The sequence below is a fragment of the Scardinius erythrophthalmus genome (assembly GCF_964197995.2).
Source record: "Scardinius erythrophthalmus genome assembly, chromosome: 20".
In the NCBI taxonomy this organism is placed as follows: domain Eukaryota; kingdom Metazoa; phylum Chordata; class Actinopteri; order Cypriniformes; family Leuciscidae; genus Scardinius; species Scardinius erythrophthalmus.
Window position 1 is genome coordinate 16809733 of NC_138240.1, and position 23820 is coordinate 16833552.

A 23820-nucleotide genomic window follows, 5' to 3' on the forward strand; every position below is an offset into this window, starting at 1 on the left:
TGTGTGACTGGTATAAATATTACATCCATCCGTAGTGAGGGTGAAAACAGTCTCTGCAGACAAGTAATAAAAGCGAAATAAAATAAGAGAAAGGATTTTGATGAAATGTAAGTGACGAGAGGTTATAAAAGAACTGTTTCTGATTGCATTACGTAGCAATGCCACGCTCTCCTCAATCTCTCCATATCTCCCTCTCTGTCTTTCTTCTCTCTCCCCGCTTCTTTCTCCACACTTTGCTCCATACGGCTCTGCTGCTCTACATTGTAATGAAATGGTCTCTTTTTCTCTCTCAGGCCCGGCACAAATGCAGCCATTAAAGAACAAAATAATTCTCTTTGTGAGAGAGGAAAAATGTCTGGCTACTGTCAGAGCTTTGGCTAATAGAAGTGTCCACCTGGTCCTCCTCAAAATGGAGTCTGTGTATCTATGCCTTTTATCTACAAAAAAGGGCCTGTAAACTACAGACTACAAGCTCTATGACAAAAACAATACAGTTCTGCTTGTATATTTATAATTGAAAGAGAATGCGCATCAGATTCATCAAAGAACTCACACGCACTGATGTGAATGGAACACCATTCTAAAATACTCTGACCGAGTTTCCCACAGTACTTGTTGCGCCGTAACACCAATACTGAAACTATGGCATGAAACAGACAGCACAACCAGTGAAGTATGATTTCCAAATAAATTACACATATGTGGCAGTTCTTTTAATGTATCAAAACAATACAGTGCAAGTATGATTCCATAATGAATGACTTTTATGATCTGGTTATTTTTAGTGAATCAAACACATGCAGCTTGACAAACGCAGTCCGATTCACAGACAAATGTTTCTAATGAGTTGGTTATTTGTAGTAAATCAAATACAGTGCAGTGCAGACTGATTTGCTGAAGAATGATTCTTATGAACCAGTTATTTTTAGTGAATCAAATAACACAACAAGTGTAATCAAACACACCTGGCAAATGACTGTAAGTGAGTTTTGTTAGTACCACTTTATACAGAATAATGAGTTTATTTATTTATTTTGATTAGTATTGTTATTAAGACCAATTGTGGGATTACATTTATGCCATTAAAAAAATCTTTAGCAAGTATTGTTTTATACCCCCCCCCCTTTATTTTGTAATTAAAACCATGCTACTTCTGCTAAGCCATTTTTAACAAAATGAAGCCAATAGGATATTGTCAGTTGAAATGAATGTGACTCAAGGAGTATAACAGCAAGTATGCTAACCTTAATTACTAGCGAGGCATGCAGGTGTACCCTTTATGCACTTTAAGCTGGACTTAATAGGAGATGAAGTGAAAAAAAGTGGATTAAACCTTCTATGTAGTTGTTTTCAATCTTTGTCTCCTTTAAAGCACTTTGCAGTGATGCCATGTATGCTTCAGATGGCAGATTGATGTTGAAGGCACAGTTGGAGCACATCCCTCCATGCCGGTCTTGAGCCTATTGATTTCGCTGCCTCCAGAATGACTATTGACTCCATTTATTTAAGCGAGGTCCCTAACGACACTTGAGATCAACATGATTTCTGTCAAAGTGACTGAACGGAGCATGCTCTACTGATCTTGGTATAGTCGTCTGAGAATGTTGAATTCCACCCACGCCCATCCTAGACCCAGATGCTCCATCCAGACTGAGTGCACAAAGACAATCCCGTCAGTTTTGCAGGCAGAAGTGGAGATTGGAGTCCCTGAGGGGGTCTGGCCCCTTATTCCTCACTGAGTACCAGATTCAGGATCTTGACCTGAATTAGCATAACCGTCACATTTCTCACCTTTTTCTCACCCGAGGCGAAAACACCACAATTGAGCTCGTTATCAACCCCGCCTGAGTCATCAAGCATCCAACACATGCTGACAACATCAGTAGCTGCTAATGGCCATTTGGTCTTAGCCTCAATGCAGAAAACTGAAGCGGAGGTTATCCGAGGAAAGGTTATTTGTATAGCTTTTTAGAGGTTGAAGACCTATTCTATAAGAACTAGTGCTATGCACTTTCTCATGGCACCTTCTCAACATTATTATTTTACTTAAAATGATTAGTCTTTTAAAGACCTCATTTGCTGTTAGCTTTTACAGAAAGTGAGTATTGCCGCTGTGGGAATAGGACAAAAAAAAAAAAAAACCAACAACAACTGGTGTACCGGTTAGTGCACATGCACTTTGAGTTGTAGAGCTTATCTGAGGGATTTTGGCCTGTGTTGTGCCCTGATTTTATTCCTTTCTCACCAATCATTTCCTGTGACCTTTGTACTTCTTCTGTGGAAAGTTGAAAAGTAGAAAAACATATGCACAATAAAAAAATTGTTGTTGTGTGTTGTTTTGCTACTTTTTTGTGTCTTACATTGTTAATTTGCATCCACTCTTTTAAAAATTGTAATATAGTGCTGTTTCTGCAATAGGACCAGTTCCAGAATGTATAGTACACACAGTTTATTTATAAAATGTATATATGGATATGTATATATAAAAATATACATTTTATAAATAAACTACTATGTGTGAATACATGTATGTGTGTATATATATATATATATATATATATATATATATATATATATATATATATATGTATGTACTGTATGTATATATATATATATACATATACACACACACACACACACACACACACACACACACACACACACACACACTAGTTTATTTATATTATATTGTTTTAATATAAAACACTATATGTAATTTATATATTCATTTATATTCATCCCATTTATTTTAGATTTATGTTTCATAGGTTTAACAAAAATGTAAAATATAATATAATCTAATATAATATAATATCATATCATATAATATCATATAATATTTTCAAATAACCTTTCTTTGTTCCCTGTTGGGGAAACACTGATCTTATAGACAGTTGTCTACTGATTGTCTATCATTGACTTCACACATTACCGCCACTTGTTGATGGTGCACATTTAGTATCAGTTTGAAATAGATTGCAATTGCCAGAGAGTCTAAAACAGATGCACTTACATCAGTATTAAAGAGATGTACGCTAATGAATTTTGTGCTGATTAATTATTGAAATTGTTCTCTAGAGTTTGACAACTAGGCAACACTGTTTGGTGTATTGTTGCCAACATAGACGAGTTGGCAAATGCTCCTGGTCCTGGTACACCTACGGTTGAAATGGTGGATAGAGAAAAGCTAGAGATGTCCCCAGATGGAGCTCTGGTAGGATGAATTCATGACAAAATGGGATTTTGTGTCTTCTGCAGATGAACCTGCAGTCCCCATAGTCACTGTCTCAGCCTCAGGGACAGTAGAGACACCACAGGATGGAGAGGTGAGCCAAGAGATGCAACAAATATTCATCCCTGACCCTGTCCTAGGAGATGTCCTTTATATTGCTTTCATATACTCCCAGACTGCAGTAGGAAACAAGCCTCTGCTTGACCAGGGTCAAATCACCCAGCGGTGTGGAATTAGTTTGACATAAGCAGGCGTCTTCCATCAACCCTGTTACCTTTGGGCTCTAATTATTTACATTTGCACTAGAATAGCTGCAGATCTTCATCAATTAGCCTTCACCCACCGCCGCCTCGTCTGTCACCCAGTCAGAAAGAGGAGAGTGTTCCTGTCTCATTCTTAGCACCCCTGTAGTGAATGATGTCAAGTCCAGTGGTTATTAGATTCTCTGTGTGTCTGTGTGAAATGCTTGAATGCATGTTGATGAGGGAGGAAAAATCATCTTCTGTACACACTGTAGTCTCCTTGTGGACGAAATGTTTAGGAGATATTAATGTTCTACTGCTTACGCAAATAGAAAATATACAGATGATATTGTAAGTGTGCAAAGCATCATTCACTCTTAGGTCACAACCCATAGATTAATGCAGCACAACATCTTCCACATTATTATTCCCAGCGGGACTTTTCGCTCAGGTTAATAAAAGCTAAAAATGGCTTGATCCACTGCTTGAATGTCTAAAGATTTTAACTATATTTGCCAAAGCATCTTGAATATTCTCATTACTTTTGTTGAGGAGTCTTTATACTTTATTCCTCTGTGTCTAGACAAAAGAGCCCAGGCACTTTAGCAGAGTTATAGTACATACAACTCACTGAGTCAAATCAAAGGAAAAATAGTTGAGGTAAACAACTTTATTATTGTTAAAAACATTTATTAGACATTTAGCTTTGTTCTTTAGAACAGCAGCCAGGTCCTAACACTTTATTCTGGTGTTTTACATCGTAAGCAAGTAGCTCTTAGTAAGCAAGTAGTCTTTCAGTAGATGCTTTTATCAAAAAATAAACAATAACAACAAAAAAACATTGCGCAACCTGTGGTTAAGTGATTCGCTCAAGGACACAATGGTAATGCAAGATTTATGTGATTTATGCAAGATTAAATTTACCTACCCTAAGCTTTAGCCAATGGATGGATGGATGCAGGAGACATAACACAGGAGTTTAGCATATGTGAAATACATATTTCAGTGAGCCAAAGAGAATTATTATTATTATTTTATTTTTTTTACTTATAATGCGTCCTTTATCCAACTGAGAAGTTCACATTTCTCACAAAAATTCACTCCTACAGTCAATATCAAATTAAAGTTTATGAGTGTGGGATGCCACACTTTTATTAGAACAGCCTCTCTCTCATTTATTATCAAACAATTGACAAAAATATGCTGTAATGGCAACAATCCTGGAACATCTCCAATTCAAACTCAAACACTTATTGAAGAATATATTTATTTGCCAGAATCGATCTAGTTTTGAAATGTAAAAGAGGGACATCACTCTTGCTCATATGATATTGCCTAAATAATAGCAAATTATTCAGATAAAAAAAGATCAAATATTTAAATTTCATTTTATATACCTGTATGTGGTTGGGTTAAAATTAATAATACCGGGTGACGTTTATAAAATACTAAAATCTTGAAATATTTTGAAAAATGTCAAATAAAAAGGGAATAGTGTTGATTTAGTTGACAATTGGACAGATGGAAATAACACAATTGTGACATCTTGCAGTGTGATGCTGTGTGACATCTTGCGATTTTTAACATATTGTGCACTTAAAGTAGAATTATGTGCCTGAAGGACTTTTAGGATGCAGAAATGATGAGATTTCATATCTCAGTCACAGGAGGCAGATGAGCTTTGACAAGATGTGTTTTTTTTTTTTTGTTTTTTTGAATTTTCAGAAATGTAGCTTGTTTGTTTTCCATTATGGCTTGTTCAATTGAATCACTCACTGCCTAGAGCAAAATTAGACAAGGAAGTGAACCAAGACCTAAATGTCATCTAAAAACTCTCCCAGCTAAAAATGTTAACCTTCACCTGTAGTAAAGACCAGAAAAACAATGAGAATGAGGTATACAAATAGCATAGCTTTCCTTCCTGTTTAGAGCATGATGCTAATGTCATGTTGCATGCTATGATCTAAAACCAAACCAATCTGAGTAATATCCATCCTAAACCATGTTATGTTGCCTTACTTGTGGATTAGTAGTAGGACCATAGTTGCAGTCCCTGAAAAATTAAAAATGTCAATAAACCCAAATAAATTCTCAGTCATGCTCAGTGTTTGGTGCTGCACAACCCATCTCGCCCTAGGTGTATTTGTGACATGCGTATCATTATGGTTGGTGGTCTCTCCCAGTATACATACTTGAACGATCATTAGATATTAAATAGAGTTTTCGGATGGCTATCAACCAGTGGGGAGATAACAAAAGCATTTATCGTGGATGACACATTTACATTGATTGCCAATAAGGATAAAGTGGCCTCAGATAAGACTTGCGCAGGCGTTTTTTCTTCCCAAAGGAGCAGCTTTATGAACTAAATCATACAATATAAATTCAGTCAATGAGGAGGTCTGTAGGTATCTTCTTTTCTTTCTCTCCTCATCTGTCGTGGGTCATGCTGCTTTGTTGCTTAGCTCAATTATCTGCCTTTCTTTTGGTTGATAGATGTGCATATGTGATGGCTGTGTGGTCTCCCACATGAGATTCTGCAGACTTATGACAGCTATTAAGTAATTCCCAAATCGATGGCTACAAGGCACTTCACCCACTGGATTTGTTTTGTAAGGATTTTTGGATATGCGTCTGAATATTGATCATAGTATTTCAAGGAACGCCTGACATCTGGAGTCCCTGGGGGTTGATTTGTCATTTCTCCCCCCACCTCCATTTGCATATTTCTCCTGTGTTTAATTCCCTTTTTAAACAGAGGCTTAATTAGTTGGAGTCACTGGAGCAGTCTTGGATTATGCCTTTCAGAGAAACAAAACATTTGATCTCATTTAGGGCTGTTAAAGAAAGCAGTGAGGCTCACTGACCATTAGCTACGCATCGAACCAGAGCCTCCGGCACATTTGTCGAGAGCAAAGCCATGAGCTACACTCTAAGGGCCTTCAGAATATATGCAGATCAGCCTCTAAAGGTGAGTTAAAGTGAAGGGTTTCAGTACAGTGTATGGCACTTTCCATGAAGCGGGAGGGGAAAAAAAATCAATGGCGGCACAAATACCCTGTTTTTGCTTCTGAGAACTAGCAGATATTGCAGATAATATAGAATCTCTGTCTGTCTGTCTGTCTGTGTCTGTCTGTCATATTTGTATTTAATGATTGTTTATTGCTAGTAAATAAAGTATAGAAAATTAATGAATAAATTAAACAGCTCATATCATATTTAGGTTTACACCTTAAGTTTGATCAACATTGAACAGTTTAAGAACATCCTTTCACTGACCATTTGTTAAAATAGTTTTTTTTTTTTTTTAAGAATTTCAGGCCCCTTTTTTGTACACTTTTTGCAGAAAGTGCCAAGCACAGTGTCTTTAAATGTGTTGTACACATATTATATGGATTGTGCAGAGAAATTCCAACCCTGATAGCTATTGACAAGAGCAGGTGTCTCTTCACCTATAATGCTGATCAATGAACATATTCAGTGGAGATTCTTGTTAACAGGGGTATTTTCTACGTTCTGTTAATTCATGCTGTTGCACGTTTGAAGTATGGCTTTACTAGCTCTGGGGCCTTAGTGCCTGATATACCATTACGATAATGTCATAGGTGGCTTAATCTTGCGATCCTCTTGGGCATAAAGACGAGAGCACTGTGGTGTTCTTCAGCCTTCACTCCAGCCTATGATTGTGACACAGGTTTCCAAGGGAACAGATCCTGTAGAGCAGCGTCCAGCAGAGACATGCAGGCTCATTCAGGCCCAGCAATACAAGCCTGTTTCATCCACTGTGCCCCAGCTTCCTCTCTCAGTCTCCACATTCAGCTGGCCTTTGTCACGGTGGCTCAGCTCCATGCAGTCAGATAGGAGCTGAGCAAAAGGGAAACCAAGAACAAACGCCTCATGACTCACGCCATTCATCCTGTCTTCTATTCTCGCTGCCTCTCTCCTTTCACTCAAAAACAGAAAGAATGAGACAAAAAATCACTTCTTGAAATGAGCTGAAGAAAAATGACTTCACTTGTTTTGACCTTTTCTATTCATTTACAAAGGTGTATTCTTTAATTTTTTTTTTATATTTCCGCCAGTAAGTACATTTCCCAGGTGTGTACAGTCATCCAAGGTCTTAAAAAAGAACAATATTTATGAAAAGATTTGAATTATTTGTTTTATTAATGTTATATGGAAAGTTTATATTTTGGAGTTCTAAAATATTTTATATATATATTTTTGAACTTTTAAAGTACTTTAATTTAAAATAATAAAATAAAAAATGAATTAAAAGAATATTAAATATGCTTTTAATAATGTATATGCATTAAATATGTTCAAGCATATTTATTCCATTTGAATAAATTAATAATTTAATTCAGCAAAGAAGCATTAAATTGATCAAATGTGACAGTTGAAGATTAAGAGTAAAAAAATGTTTAAAATAAATGTTGTTCTTTTGAACTTTCTATTTATCAAGAATACTAAAAAAAATGCATCGGCTTTCCACAACAATATATTATATAAGAGCGCAACTGTTTTCAGCATTAATAATGATACGAGATGTTTCTTAATGACCAAATAAGCAAAGAATGATTTTTGACAGATTGTGTGACACTGAAGACTGGAGTAATGATGATGAAAATTCAGCTTTGACATCACAGGGAAAAAATACATTTAAAAATATATATTAAAATAGAAAACAGCTATTTTAATAACTTTTTAAGAGACTTTCAAAAACATGAAACAAATTAGACATAGTTTGAGATGTCTGTTGTTTTTTCTTAACCTTTCTTCCAGTTCCAGTTATCCTAAAGTTGTAATGCAGTGGGTAGGTTCATGATGGCTCCTGTGATGGGCAGTACTCACTATGAAAGAATGAGGTTAGTTAATTATCTGAAGGGAAGTATCCATAAATTACCCCTAAATGAATGATGGCTTTGGCTGTTTGTCCTAAATTGTTTTGGCAACATGCACAAACACCATCAAGATTCCACACATTCATATACACGCAGACTCGCACGTCTCACCCCCCTCTGTCAGAGCTGTCCGACGAGCTGACACACCCAGAATCCATTCGTTTGTCAATTAAAGGCAACATTGTGTTTATGAAGTGTCAGAATGATGAACAGGCCCGCTCTGTCAGACCTGCATCTCAGTAAACGTCCAGCAGGCATGGAGGCATCAGTTCTTATGTAGGCTATTAAGTCAGGCAGCCATGCATCTCAATAGCAGAACACAGACATGGGTTGGAGAGAGACAGACAACATATGAGCTCAGTATATTGGCCTGCTGTCTGCCAAGGCGACTGCAAATGATTGTTTGGCAGCTTTAAAGTCCACTCGCTCCGACTCAAATTCCTTTATTTGATTTCTCCTCCTGGCGTGGATGCTCTGCAGGGCTGGGTGGGGAGGATAGGGACCGTAATACTTAGCTCTTTTATTGGATTGGACTCTTCGCTAGATGTGTTCTCAAGTGCCCGGTCACTAAAGCCTGTGTAGTAGACTTCCGAATGCTCACAGTGTTTTTTTTTAAAGTTTTTTTTTTTTTTTTTTTTTTAGCAAATTTACTTTTGTAACCCACACAGATGATTTTTTTTTAATGTTATGTAACTGGAGGAATTTAATCACATTTTTCTCCCCCACATTACAATGTGCCAAAATTTAGAGAGAGAGAAAATATAAAAGCCTTTTTTATTTTCATAAAAGGAAGGTTTATGGCTGTGGTATGAATTATACAGGTAGATGTGTAAGTACATTTCATCAAAGAAATACAGCCATTTATACTTAACCGTTAACATTATGTTCAGTTCATATTGACTTTATGGTTTTTATACTTTGGGTCCCAGAGAGTAAATAAAAATAATAGATAAAAAATAATAGACAAAAAAATATAGCATTCAATTGTTAAATTTTTTATATAACTTCCTCTAACTTAATCAAAGTCAGTAAGTGCTAAGTTATATCCTTATTACCGTAACATTTCATTTTATACATTTATATTTATTTTTTGGAAAATGTGACCGGTGCCTTGAAGCAATCTCTGGAGTCTCTGAGACACCAAATATATAGTACATGCTGTGAAATTTACTAAGGAGGATGTTTCATACAATGCATTTTTGTTTATAATCAGTTCCCATAAGAAAATGTCATGAAGTATCAACCTGATACGTCAATGTTAAGTATGTTTTTTTGCGCTATTAATATAGTCATGTGGTCTCTGAGACTCCAACATAAACATAAAGATTTGCCGTCTATATGAACTAGTTAAGTTTTCCAATATATTCATATTGACTTTACAGTAAGTTTCAATTCATTAACTTTAGGGGTATAACTATCGACGAACAATCGTTTTGCAGCATTTATTATTCCAGGTTAATGGCCATTTCTACATGTACTACTAGCTACATTTTAAACATGATGTGACAATGAATAATAGAATATTGTAAATTAAATCAACCTGGACTAATACATTTAATGAAATAATAAATGTAATGCATCATGAAGTCATGATGGTGACACATTCTATACACAATACTCTATACACTTTTCAGTGTGCTACAGATCTTTAGCTGTAAATTGCAGACACACAGATCTCCAGGGATCCAAAGTAATTGTCCATGGCCAGGTCATAGTACCTACTAGATGTATCATTGTGCCTTTGAGGGCTTACAGTTCAGGATACCCTTGTCTGCACAGGTTTTCCTGTGTAAATCCATTGTCATAGTATCAGACTTGCTGCGCTGGCTTTTCTCCCAGAATCTCAGTGTTTAAGAACATTTAGAACATCAGTGGGGAAGCGTAGGTGCATTAATAACATCAGCTCCATTCCTCCTCCTTAACGAGTCTTTGAATATGTTTATAGATGTTTCTGCATAGCCACTCCTTTCATATAAAGAACGGATTATTTCATTCTAATATAATTTGTGACCAAATCATTTTATATATATTATATATTGTTGTAAAGTAATGCACTTTCCAAGCACAGCATATGTGGACTGCAGCATATAAATTTGGCTCATGTTTTTATGTGCCTAAGGATCAAGTACACGTTCTTTTCTGAGGCGAATGGCCAAACGAATTCATACAGTGGGAGTCAGCCAAAGTCAAGGACAAGAATTGCTTCCTGAGCTAGACGTCTTAACGTTAAGCCTACCTGAATTTCTGCCATGATTCTCATAGTGGTGGTCAGTATGCTTTATTTCTTTATTTTTGTCAATCTTCTGTAGTTTCTCCTCACTGGCCTTAAAGGACATGGTATCCAAGGTAACTAAGGCTTATATATGTGTATTTTTAAGTGATGATGATTCGTTAGATAATGATTGGCTGTCAGTGAAACTGACATACTGCAGGCATACACAGATTTGATAATGAAGCTTTCTGGTTTGACATGGGATACCTTTGACTGAGCTGGGAACCTGGGGACTGCTTAAAGGGAATATTTCAACCAAAAAATGAAAATTCTGTCATCATCTTACTCTCCCTCATATCGTTCCGAACTCACACAAGGTTTATCTTCCATGCACTAAAGGGAAATTGTTTTTGTCGTACTTTTCCATGCAATTAGTCCCCACAAGGAATTTCTTTATAAAAGGCTTTCTTTACAAAAGTAAAAAATTCAAAAGGAGCATAAAAGTGGTCCACATGACTTGTGCACTTCTATTTCTAAGCAATACAATAGCTTTGTGTAAGAATTAAGACCAAATTTTTTAAGTCTATTATTATAATTGCATGGAAAAGGGCTTGTACACTTACTTTTTTATGTTTATTTTTTGTTCCACAGAAGAAGAAAGTTATAAGGGTTTATATGACATGATAGGGAGAATTTCATAAGTAATGAAATGATTTTCACTTTCAGGTGAAATATTTCATTTTCTATTGCATTGGTGCAGCTAAAGTACAGTTACAGGGTTTACTTGAGGTAAATAATCAATAAAAGGAGTCCTCTGTGTTATGTGATCATATCATTTATAATTTGCCTTTCTTTTGTGTGCTATTGATTTGTAGCGACCCCTTCCAGTATTTAATAGAGAAATGTGGAGGTGTTTCTGACTGGCATGCTCTGTCTCGCTCTCCCCCTCAAACTCAAGCTTTCTCTTTGACTCAATTCCACCATCCTTCTTTCATTCTAACTTTGCTCATATACCCAACTGAGAAATTAAAGGATTGAAGATCATTTGGCATCAGGATCAGCAGGCGACCCAGCACAGTTGAACGAACAAAGTGCCATTTAGAGTTAAGGGGGTTAGTAAATTTTATAAAAGAAATAGCTGTGTAATTTTTATGAAGTTGTAAAATCCAATGAGGCAGTGACTCCTCAGTTGGATGGAATGCATGCTGTAAGATTCAGATCAAATCATATTGACAGAAAACATGTTTGATTTTTGCTTTGAATAGTTGAGCTTTAGCATTTTATACTTCTGTTGCAACTTGCCACACATAACACCTTTGTTTTTTTATTTGAATGACTCGTTCCTACATCTATTTGTGTCATATTGCTTAGTGTTAGTGAATCAGATTCATGCGTACATTTCTGCCCACATGCTCACTATATGGCGAATCACCTGAAACATGATTTTAACATGCATCAAACTTGAAATCCATAATTATTAACAAGGGAAATTGATTTTGCACATGTATATTTCAGTGTTGTAATGGGTCCTGCTCATCACTGTTTTTCTGTCATTGACTTTGAAATTACCTTCTGATGATTATACAGTGTTGTGCAAAGTAGGAAAACAATTCCAGCTACTCTGTATGGATTTAGAGATCCTGTTTGCAGTAATTACTGTCTTTTCAGCAGCATGAAAACAGGAAAGGTGCAGGACAAATATAATGGATGTGTGAACACAGAATTTAACTTTACAATGTCCAATTCAGTACACTGACGAAAACTATTATTTCCCCTCATGTTTTATTGTTTTCTTACATTTTATGTCTCAAGACAACAGTAGCAACCTTTTCTTTTCAGTTCGATAAAGATGACTTATGTTCAAATCTATTGGCAGATGATGCTCAGTAATGACTAACATTATTCTAAAAGCCACATTTTTTCAACAATTAAACATGGCACATTTCCATTGATGTACAATGTCAAACTGTCCATGACTCTTTTATTGTAGTAATTACAGTACGCCGTGTAAGAGGACAAGAAATACCTGAAGTATCTACTGGAATTGCAAAATGATACACTTAAGCCGCTAGTGAGACTCAGTAGATGGCTTTATTTTGTACCAACGAATGACAGCAGAAGCTGTGAGTTAAGCTTGAGTACTTTTTAAATAAGATTTCATTGAGTGTAATGTCAAAAATTGAGTATTGCCCTCCTAACGCACTAGAATAAAGGGATCAAGGTTTGGCTAATTAGCATAGCCCAGTTAGCTGGTAGATGTTGGAACTACACCATCTGGTTCTGAAAACCATCATTCTCTACTGACGACCATTCAAATGTAGCCATTTATTCTAGCTAAATATATACATATAATTTAACATATTTTATTCCCAAATGGATGTTGCTAATATTCATTATATTTTAGATATATTTTTAAATGTACAGCTTTTTTTACTGTCTGCTGCCATCTCAGAATAGTCACTAGAAAAGTGTTTGCGTGTTCTTGTGGTCCCATCAGCCAGTCAGCATTGATGTGACATCTTTTTTGGACTTCAGAGTGATTAGTCACATGACATTTACGGCTAAATGCCTTTGTGTTTGTTCCATGTTTGGGTTTTCAGTTTTATTTTCAGTCCAAGAAACAGTATTTTATCAGTATTTTCTGTACGCTATGATTTGTGACTCTTAACAAGATTCTCAGGAGAGCTGAAAGATCTGTGGACATTTCCACTTCTCTGCAAACAGACATCTGAAATTTGTATTCCAGAAAGCCAGTCCTGCAACCAGGGTTTCCTTTGAGCTCTGTAAGAAAAGTCATGTTCTGTGTTTCAAAGCCTCCGACAAACTGACATTGACATTGGGCTGAAATGATTCATGGAAGGAAGTCAGAGGAATGAAGTTTTTCTTCAGAAAAAGGCTTTTTCATGGAGGTAATTACAGTTCTACAGCCTCCACCTCTTGTAGTCCTTGTCCAGTTCACTTCACTGTCCTTCTCAGGTACATACCATCACAAATAGATTCAGTTAGTCGAGACAAACAGCTGATTTTTTTACGTTGCCTGAGCATGACATCATATGATTACTATAAATATTCTACAAAGTTCAACTGAAGCTACCTTATGCATTTTAAAGAGATGAACAGATGCATACTGGGATAGAAATTTATGGATTGGCCTGTCCTGTTATGTGGTGGCACGCTTTGCTGGATCATTCTCTCACATAGACTCATTGTTTGCATTAACTAGGCAAGTCAGCTATTATACACAGATGACTGATTAAAACATTACGCAGAAAACAAAACGTCCAAGCGCACTTCAGAACAAAGTGGTCTGATGGAAGCTGATTGGTGTGCATTCATTGTTTGTGTTAGGGGAGGCAGTGAACCGATCATCATGACTGAATATGGAGATTTTACATATTGACAGCGTCTAAAACGTAAGCGTTTTATTGTATATTGAATTCAAGTAATTCATAGGTTTATTTCATTGTATTTAATCAATTACAGTAAATATGGTCAATATCCTCACATTTATTTACAGTAATGTATTTACCTAATTTGAAAGTATCAATGATTTAATTCTGTTCTCTGTGAATTCTGGTGGCGTTAGTTTGTTATGTTTATGTTAGTTTGCGCTGCAATTCAGAGAATCAGATCTGTCAGATTTACATCACGTAAATTCACCCACTTCTCCCGAAATACATGAAAGTACTGTAAGTGACCGGTGAACTGGGAGACGAATAGAGTAAACTATATAGTTACCTATACAATGTGTATCTGATATAAATAAAACACTTTGTCAAATTATAATGCATATGATTATTATTGCTGCTTCCACAGACATCCGTGCGTATTTTACAAACTACAAATGTATTGTTTTTCTAGTACTTATGTGTATTTAAATGTCTGAAACCTAAAATAAACCTTATGTGGTTGAAGACACTGAATAGTTGTGATATATGACAGCACTGAGCACGTCCGTTTCTGGCTCAGCGCCAGCCAAAGTGCAAAAGCACATTTGAATTTAGCAATGATGCACTGAATGTTCTAATCACACGGGTGTGACGCTCCAGGGATCAGCCAAGACTGATCACACCGGTGTGATCGTACGCGTCAAAGGGTTAAATGCAGTTTCTGTAGGTTTTAGGGAATGTTTCGGTCCTGCGTTCAAGGAAAAGGTCGAAAAGACGTCTCAAAAGGAGGTCTGCTTTAGGTCTCTGTCTCTGTCTACTTACTTGCTCAGCCAGTGACATATGGCACAAACAACTAAAAAACAAAAAGCAATACCAAAAACTAAGCTTAAAATGAAACATGCTTAGATCACCAATGGACCATGAAACAAATTTTGTCTCTGAAATAAATCGTTCCTCTGAGCCGAATTTCAGACATAGAAATCACTTTTCATCCATCATATAACCCCAAAAGACAAGAGAGCAGATTTTCTATCAGCAAGACGGTTTTAATGCTCTAATAAATGTTTTGAGCGAGTGAGGCACAGAGACTTAGCAGATTATCATGAATATAAAAATTGAGAGAAAATAAAAGCGCTTGCCAGTGACAGCCGCATGAACGTGTTACAATGCAGTAGAAACTGGGCTGGAGGACTGAAAGGGAAGCGAAAGGGTCACTGCCACCAACAAGAACATCCATTCTACTTTGTTTCCTCCCCTATTCAATTTCCTGTCCAAGCAGCTTTGGTAAAGACAACAAACAAACGAGAATAGCCTTACAGTGGAGACAAGCTGGCTGTCTCTCTGCCATTTCAATGAGCAGAAATTCCTGCTGATTTTAATGTTATTCTATGATATTGATCTCCACATGTGGCAATTGTGGATGGCGCTTTTGTGATCCATGTAACCGAGCTGATAGCAATGATTTTGAAATGCATGTGGTAAACATACCCACCTCAGCTTCCCTGAGGATATCCCTTCCACGGTTGGTCTGGTGGAAGAGATATTGATTTGCTTCAAGTGTACGACCCATTTAGAGTCCAACAGCTCATTAGGCCCTCAGAGCCACAACATCAACTAATCACTACTTTAACCCCCCCCCTCCCCCCTACATTAGGGTCGGTCTGCCGGTGTGGCTCCACAATGGAGCGGTTTTGTTGTGGGGTTATGGACCTATAGGGAGGAATCCCTCCTGAATTGAGCCTTTCCTCTGTGTTGCTTTCTGATGAATGGAGTGAGCCGAGTTCACTCACTTTCACTGAATAAAAGATACCGTAAGCTCTCATGGGATAACATGCCGCCTACCCCTCCCTGCGCTTCACTCTCCCTTTCCACTGCAAACGCAGACTCACATTTCAGGTGCCTGCATTCTCTAAGTTTGAAGTTCTAAAGGGAAGTGAAAGGGGCTGCTGGTGTGCTCCCTCAGCTGGCTCAAGAGATTCGCCAGGTGAAAGTAATGAAAGAGAAACCAAATGAGCTGATATTATACAGAAGGGAATGTTGAAGGGATTGGGCTCTTTGGCATGATTGCTAAAGGAGTGCTGGTTGGAGCTGCTATATTGCAGCAAAGACGGCCAAGCTGCAACTACTCATATTACGGAAATTCTATTTTTTATATATAAATATATTTTGAAAAATTGAGTATAGACAGGAAAGTGTAGTAATAAGTAGTGATAAGCCCTACTAAATATTGACTTATAAATATAGTTTATAGTAGACTTGAAACGACTTGCATCAATATTTTTTTTTGCTTAAAGACTTCAGTCTTTTAGTCATATATGACGATGTTGATAATTATTTGAAGTTGTTAGTAGTTGTTAGTGTATTTATATATATATATATATATATATATATATATATATATATATATATATATATATATATATATATATATATATATATATATATATATATATATATATATATATAAATTGTTATTAATATATATTCAATTAATTTTTTTTTTTTAAATATTTTAATATCCTGTTTTAATATTTTTATTTATACTTGCATCAATATTTTTTTTTGCTTAAAGACTTCAGTCTTTTAGTCATATATGACGATGTTGATAATTATTTGAAGTTGTTAGTAGTTGTTAGTGTATTTTATATATATATATATATATATATATATATATATATATATATATATATATATATATATATATATATATATATATATATATAAATTGTTATTAATATATATTCAATTAATTTTTTTTTTTTAAATATTTTAATATCCTGTTTTAATATTTTTATTGTCCTGATTCATTTTAGATACAGTTTCTGAATGTTTATAATTGACACATTTAAATACAACATGTATTATATTCGATTATTATTTATCATATTTTCTGTGTGTATATATATATATATATATATATATATATATATATATATATATATATATATATATATACACACACACACACTAGGGATGTTGCGGTGACGGATTTTTTCCACCGGTTAATCGACGTTTAAAAAAACCGGTAATCCCGGTGTCACCGGGGTTGCGTGTCGGGCTTTCGGGTGGCCGAAAATGCGGACGTGCACACGTCTCAATTTAATTTCACTTTAATTAGCGGCAATTCAGAAGCATTTGTTTGTAATTAATTATGGGTTAATTTATTTTATTCTTAATAAAAATACACAAAACAATAAGACACTCGCTTGTATTACACACATCTTCATTGCAAAATGAATAATAACTTAACACACCATGTAAAAACTAAACAAAAGCACTTATGAAACACCTTTAAAGTGCATTTATTAACAAAACGAACCACTGCACACATCGTGCAAGTATCATACAAGAAATTATATTAAAAAAATCACTATTCGTTAAATAAAGTGCCTGCCAAAAAAAAACAAAAACAAAAAAACACCGCACAACCATCGAATATGAAACGAACGAACATCAAAAACTTTGTTAAATAAGGTAGCCTACCCGAATAATCACTGGACACTTAAGTGCAAAAAAAAAAAAAAAAACTAATATAAAAATTAAACTCACGTTTGTATTTCTCTTTGAAACCAGATCTTCCGCCATCCTTTGCCAGTTAGCTCGCCTCACTCTCCTCAAATGATAAATGAAATCGGACACCTGCTGCTTTACTGCGGCGCTCGTTCCGCTTGCGCTAAATTACGAAGGCACGTAGTCACTAACTGAATTAAGTGCTTTATTACTATAGGCTAAAACTTCAACACGATGGGGACGGTGCCGGTGGTCAAGTGCTATGACCGGTAGGTGGGTTAAACACCGTGTATCACCGGTAACACCGACTATCGCAACAAGCCTAACACACACACACACACACACACACACACACACACACACACACACACACACACACACACACACACACACACACACATACACATACACATACACACACACACACATACACACACACACACATATATATGCAATGGAATTTTCATACATTACCGTTGACATTATAAGAGGCGAAAGAAGGTATTTTGAAGGGTGCTAAAACAACTCTGGACTTCTAGTTTATGGACAAAAACATTCTTCAAAAATATTTTCTGTGCTCTGCAGAAGAAAGCCATACATGTTTGGAATGACATGAGGGGAAAGTAATGTTGCATTCAAACGGGACGTCAGCATTAACTCTTCTCATTTACTTTGAACTAGGGCTGTCAAAAGATTAATCGCGATTAATCGCATCCAAAATAAAAGTTTGTGTTTACATAATATATGTGTGTGTACTCTGTATAATTATTTTGTATATATGAATACACACACATGCATGTATATATTTAAGAAATATTTGCATACATATACTGTATATATTTATTTATAATTTATATTATATATAAATATATTTTTTTATATATAAATTACACATTTTTCTTAAATATATACAAGCATGTGTGTGTATTTATATATACAAATTTAATTATACACAGTACACACACATATATTATTTAAACACAAACTTTTATTTTGGATTCGATTAATCGCGATTAATCTTTTGACAGCCCTACTTTGAACTGATCGCCTATGCAAATACCCTTTTGCAGACGCTAGCCAATTGCGTTCATGCAATACCAGAAAAGTAATGTGATTCAACACCAAGCTTCAGACTGACTGACAAAGCTTCTCCCTTTACCTCTCTACAGATAAAGCATTGTCGGGATAATTCCGGTTTGTGTGGCTACGCAGAAGCGATAACAAATTCTGTATTATACATTTTAAGGCCAGACAAGTAGTTTGTTGAGTGTTGGTTTGTAGGGAAGGACTACCTGCCTGCACACATACATTGAAACACGCATACCTATAGACTGAACTCGTAATACACATAATAATAATAATAATAATGATAATACATTTTATTTGAAATGCGCCTTTCTGACACTCAAGGTCACCGAACAGGCATACATAAAAGTTAATACATAAAACAAATGATAAAATAAGGCAAGAAAAAAAAAAAAATTTAAAAACAGTTAAAATCAATTAGAATTACAGATGAATGGATATTACAATGAATAGGCTTGTTTAAACAGATAGGTTTTGAGTCCAGATTTGAAATGAGGGAATGAGTCCATATTTCTGAGATGAGGTGGAAGGGAGTTCCAAAGGCGGGGAGCAGAGCGGCTGAATGCTCTGCTCCCCATTGTGGTGAGACGGGCAGGTGGGACGGACAGGTACAATGAGGAGGAGGATCTGAGAGAGCGAGATGGAGTGGGAACATGTGCACACCATCCGCGTTCTCACAGGTTTGTGTTTTTGAAGTTTGCGCAGAAAGAACTTATGAGTTTTCTGTTAAAACGGTGTCGTGTTAGCAATGCAGCCCCTAAGTTAATAACTAATGATCGTTGTGACGGAAGTGAATCATTCAAAACTAAATTTAGCTGGACAATAACTTTATTCTAGAGCTGCTATAAAGCCAAAACAATCTCTGTTACTTTAATTTCCTATTATCACTGTAAAGCCGCTTTTGAACAATCTACATTGTTAAATATAAATGAAGATGACTTGACCTGTGTGAATGCAGTGTAAATAATGCAGTGTAAATTTGTATTTTTATTTTTGGATGAACTATCTCTTTAAGAGCGAGTTGTAACAGTTTTATGTTAGTTCTTATTGGTTTCCTTCGCTGCTATTTTGGCCACTGTAAAATAGGTTTAATCTACCCATTACAAATGATGCAACCAAAATAAGTGCAAAAATAACCAGTATTTTCTAAATCCTCTGTGTGAATTTTTTGTCCCAATCTCAGTAAAGTTGGTACAAACATATCCAGATCTGCCCCTCTCAGCTGATAGATTTATCTCTTGCTGGATGATTTATGATTTCAGAGATGTGAGCGAAGAAGGCCATAGCTGTTGTGATGGAAAAGGTCAAAATGTCAGACCATCATACAGAACATTTCCAAACTCCAGAAATGAACAGCAGAACCAAAATGGACTTTGTCAGTCAAAAGAGTAAAGAGTGCCTATGCACGTAAAAAAAAAAATTCCACTTCCCCATCAGAGTCTGCTATTTCTCTTTCTCCACTCCCAAAGTCTATATCAGCATTTTTCCACCACTTACTGCTTTTTTTCTAGTGTTGTTTGTACTTTTACGCTTTGTGGCACTTGTTTATTCAAGCTTTTTAGAAAGAGGAGATCCCGAGAGACAGGGTGCCTTGCCTATAGCCATATTCTGGCACAGTCAACATCTCCTCATTGAACTTTGCACAGGAGTCAGCTCAGCGTTTGAACCAGCGTTTACAAAGCTAGCTCCAACCTGACAGGCTGTGGCTTTGCTCGGCTAATTCAGCTGACTGGTTAAGATTAAAGCTGGTAATAGTGCAGATCTGTGAAAGGGATCTTTTGTTATTTAGGTGATTTGTGGAGATGCTCTGTTAGGGTTGTTAAAGCAGCGGCGAGTTTCTGTGCGACAGTGCGGCTAATAAATTAATCCAAATAATTGCCGGGAAGGCAAATGGCACGTTGCGGGGAGCCGTTGTTTTTACTGAGTGATTATTATTGCTGGAACTGCCTGTGATTGTGCAGTGCTGACCTGAGTGTATCCCAGAGGTAATTTCTTCATTAGCAGGCACCCTCATGCGCTCCCCGGTTCTTTGGCTGAAGGCAGGGTGTCAGACTTTCTGTCTCCCAGTCACAGCACTAGCAGATAAATCAACATAAAGATTTTCAAAGTGTGATAAAGCCTTCCAGTGGGAATGCTCTGATGCATGCTCATTTTTATTCTGCTGCCTGCACTAAAACCATATTATGATACTAAACAATTTCCTAGTAGCAGGGTCTCTCTTTTTTTGCCCTTTTTTGCTTTTTGCCTTTATTATAGTTAAAGTACTGTATGGTATAGAAAGGAAAGTAGGGTTGAGAGAGGAAGACATGACCCAGGTCAGACTTGAGTCCCCTGCCAGGAGCTCATACACAGGTCAGTTACATAAAAGTTTGTTCACGATCAGACGTTTCCTTTTGATTTCTCAAAAGGGAAAAATATCGTTTAAAATGCATCAGTGAAGTTCTCTGTTTAGCCATATGGGCTTATGGTTTTGAAATATGGGCTTATCTTCAAGAAAGTTTATTTTTAATGTCTGTTGAGTAATGTCCATTGTATGGACTGGAGCTCCTAAAGTGACATGGTGATGGAAAAAAAAAAAAAAATTTCAATGCTTTTGTTTTCTCTAGCAAAAATTTTGCTTTCCAACTTTGCATTTGCGTTTTAGCAAAGTTTCTTGGGAGAACGAAATCTTTCGCTAGGGAAATAAAAGCATTGATTTATTTATTTTTTTTCTTCCCATCACCATGTCCCTTTAGGAGCTCCAGTCCATACAATGGACATGGCTCAACAGACATTAAATATAAACTTTCTTGAAGATGGTTTGAAAACCATAAGAAACCATAAAAAAAAAAAAAAAAAACAATCAAGATTTTTCATTCGGAACTAGAACGTACCAAAATTAACTTTGTCAATTAAAAACAATTTTGCATTGTTACAGTTAAAGAACATTGCACTGAAAAAAATGCCAAACTGAAATGGTAACATCTAGCTGATTCTCAAAAATATATATAAAATATTATTCCACACCACTGAATCAACTTAAATACTTTGGGCCCTATCATACACCCGGCGCAATACAGCGCCAAGCGCGATGCAAGTGTTTTTTGCTAGTTTCAGTCCGACGCATTTACCATTTCACGTCCTGCTGTTTTGTTGTTTAAATAGCAAATGCATTTGCGCCCATGGGCATGCTGGTCTGAAAATGAGGTGTGTTCTGGCGCATTGTTGGCACGTTGCTATTTTGAGGCAACAGAAATAAACTGCGCCATTGACCAACTGAAACCTGGTCTAAAGTCAATAGCACAATATATATTTTTTGTTATTTAAAGAGCGCATTAGTAATGTGCGGCTATAGGCAGGTCCATAATGCGGGTCTACAATGTGCTGCTATAGGCAGGTCCATAATGTGGGTCCACAATGTACACTCTGCTTATTAAACACACAGGGACACACGTAGCCTACAGCAGCACACAAACATGCCAAATTAAAAAAATAAAAGGATTACAATGTAAAAGATTATTATTGTGTACATAAAGACATGGTGGAATCCTGCTTGTCCCGTAGATGATCTGCTTGCACACTTTTACCTCGCACATGAGCAGTTTCGTTTGCGCTCTGGAGACGGCTTCGGTCTTTCCAGTATCAAATGGTGCGAGCTCAACTGGCATTTAAAGGGAATGGGAGATGAGACTCTGATCGGTTTAACACACGTAAATCCCAAAACACACCCATTACTCATTAAGAGAATAGGGACAACCCTTTTAGACCATGCGCCTGGCACGCCAACCATTTTTCCCATCGTTAAACTAGCAAAAGTGGATTTGGACACGCCCTAAGTGAACTTGCGCCCTGCGCTTTAGACCATGCGCTTAGATCATTAAAATAGGGCCCATAGAGTTATAACAACAACATTTTTTTTATTAAATCAGAAATAGCTTTTTAAGGTACTAACTACTTTACAGGTTAACACTTTTTACAGTAAAACACTGTTGCTTAAACTTTTTGACCATAACATCATACAACCTGGTTACATTTATCAATAGAACTGAGGGTTAGAGTTCAAATGGAGAACATTCTGGAACATCTCAACTAGGGGTGTGCGATATGACGATTTTTGATCGTGGACGATTAAAATGTCTCCACGATCTGCTTTTGAAGAAATATCGTAGAATCGTGCATTATATCTGTTCTGGCGCCTCTGTCATACTGAACAACGTATATTCACATAAAATGTTAACGCAGCGGAACAGGAGACTGCAGTTCACAAAAGTTCATAATTTGCATGATTGTGCTTTAATGCCTTGTCGGTTTTTAATTCGCGTGCTGATGCGCTGTTCTAACGTATGCGTTTCTCAGCGCGTAGCCTAAGTTACATGTGAAGCTCACATGCACTAAAAGCCTGTCTACCAGCGCCTGGATACTGGACTAAGTTAAGTTATCTTTCGAGTCTTATTGTGCTTATACTGTTAAATACACACAAGGTTTACATAAACAAAGTCGGTTATGTCTAAAGTGAAAGCAAACTTGAGAAAATCTGCTTGTCAAATGCGTGTATATTAGACGCGTCGCGCGCAGCTCTTAAAGAGACAGTAGCAATAGTAAACACGCTGCCGCTTGTCCTTAAAGGGATAGTTCACCCAAAAATAAAAAAAATATCTCATTTACGCAATCTAATGTTGTTCCAAACCTGTATTAATTTCCTTCTAATATTTTCTAATATTATTTTTTTGAAGAATGTGGCTATCCAAACTGTAGCTGGTCCCCATTGACTTCATAGGAAAAAAATATACTATGGTAGTCACCGGGGTACATCAACTGTTGGTCATTCTTCCAAATAACTTTTATTTTCAACAGAAGAAAGAAACTTATTCGAGTTTAAAACAACTTGAGAGAGTAAATTATGATAATTAGAATTTTTAGGAGAACTATCCCTTTAATGTTAATAAAACAAAAAAATGCAAAGAGAAAATCACTCACTGCTCTTGACTGATAACTTTAATAGTAGCTTTAATAAGTATCAATGTATAATTTATACAGTGAAGTCTGTTTTGTTTTATTTTCATATTTGTTCATTTAATTACTTCAATGCTACTGTTAAATACACCTACTGTAGCTTAAAACATAAAGCACTGTTTAGCCTATTTCACTGTTTAGTTATTTCATTTGTATATTAAGTTGTGTATGTAATGTGTATCTTTAATCTTAATATTTAATAACAAAGAAAATAATGACACATATTTTTATCTTTGCCCCTGTCTGCCATTTT

At 36.1% G+C, this 23820-nt stretch overlaps 1 protein-coding gene across 1 annotated transcript in view; it reads left to right on the forward strand.

Annotated features, from left to right (window-relative positions):
• Positions 1-23820, forward strand: part of grid2 (glutamate receptor, ionotropic, delta 2) — a gene marked incomplete at both ends in the record, with an annotated part of 472158 nt that overhangs the window by 90625 nt on the left and 357713 nt on the right. The window lies entirely within an intron of this gene.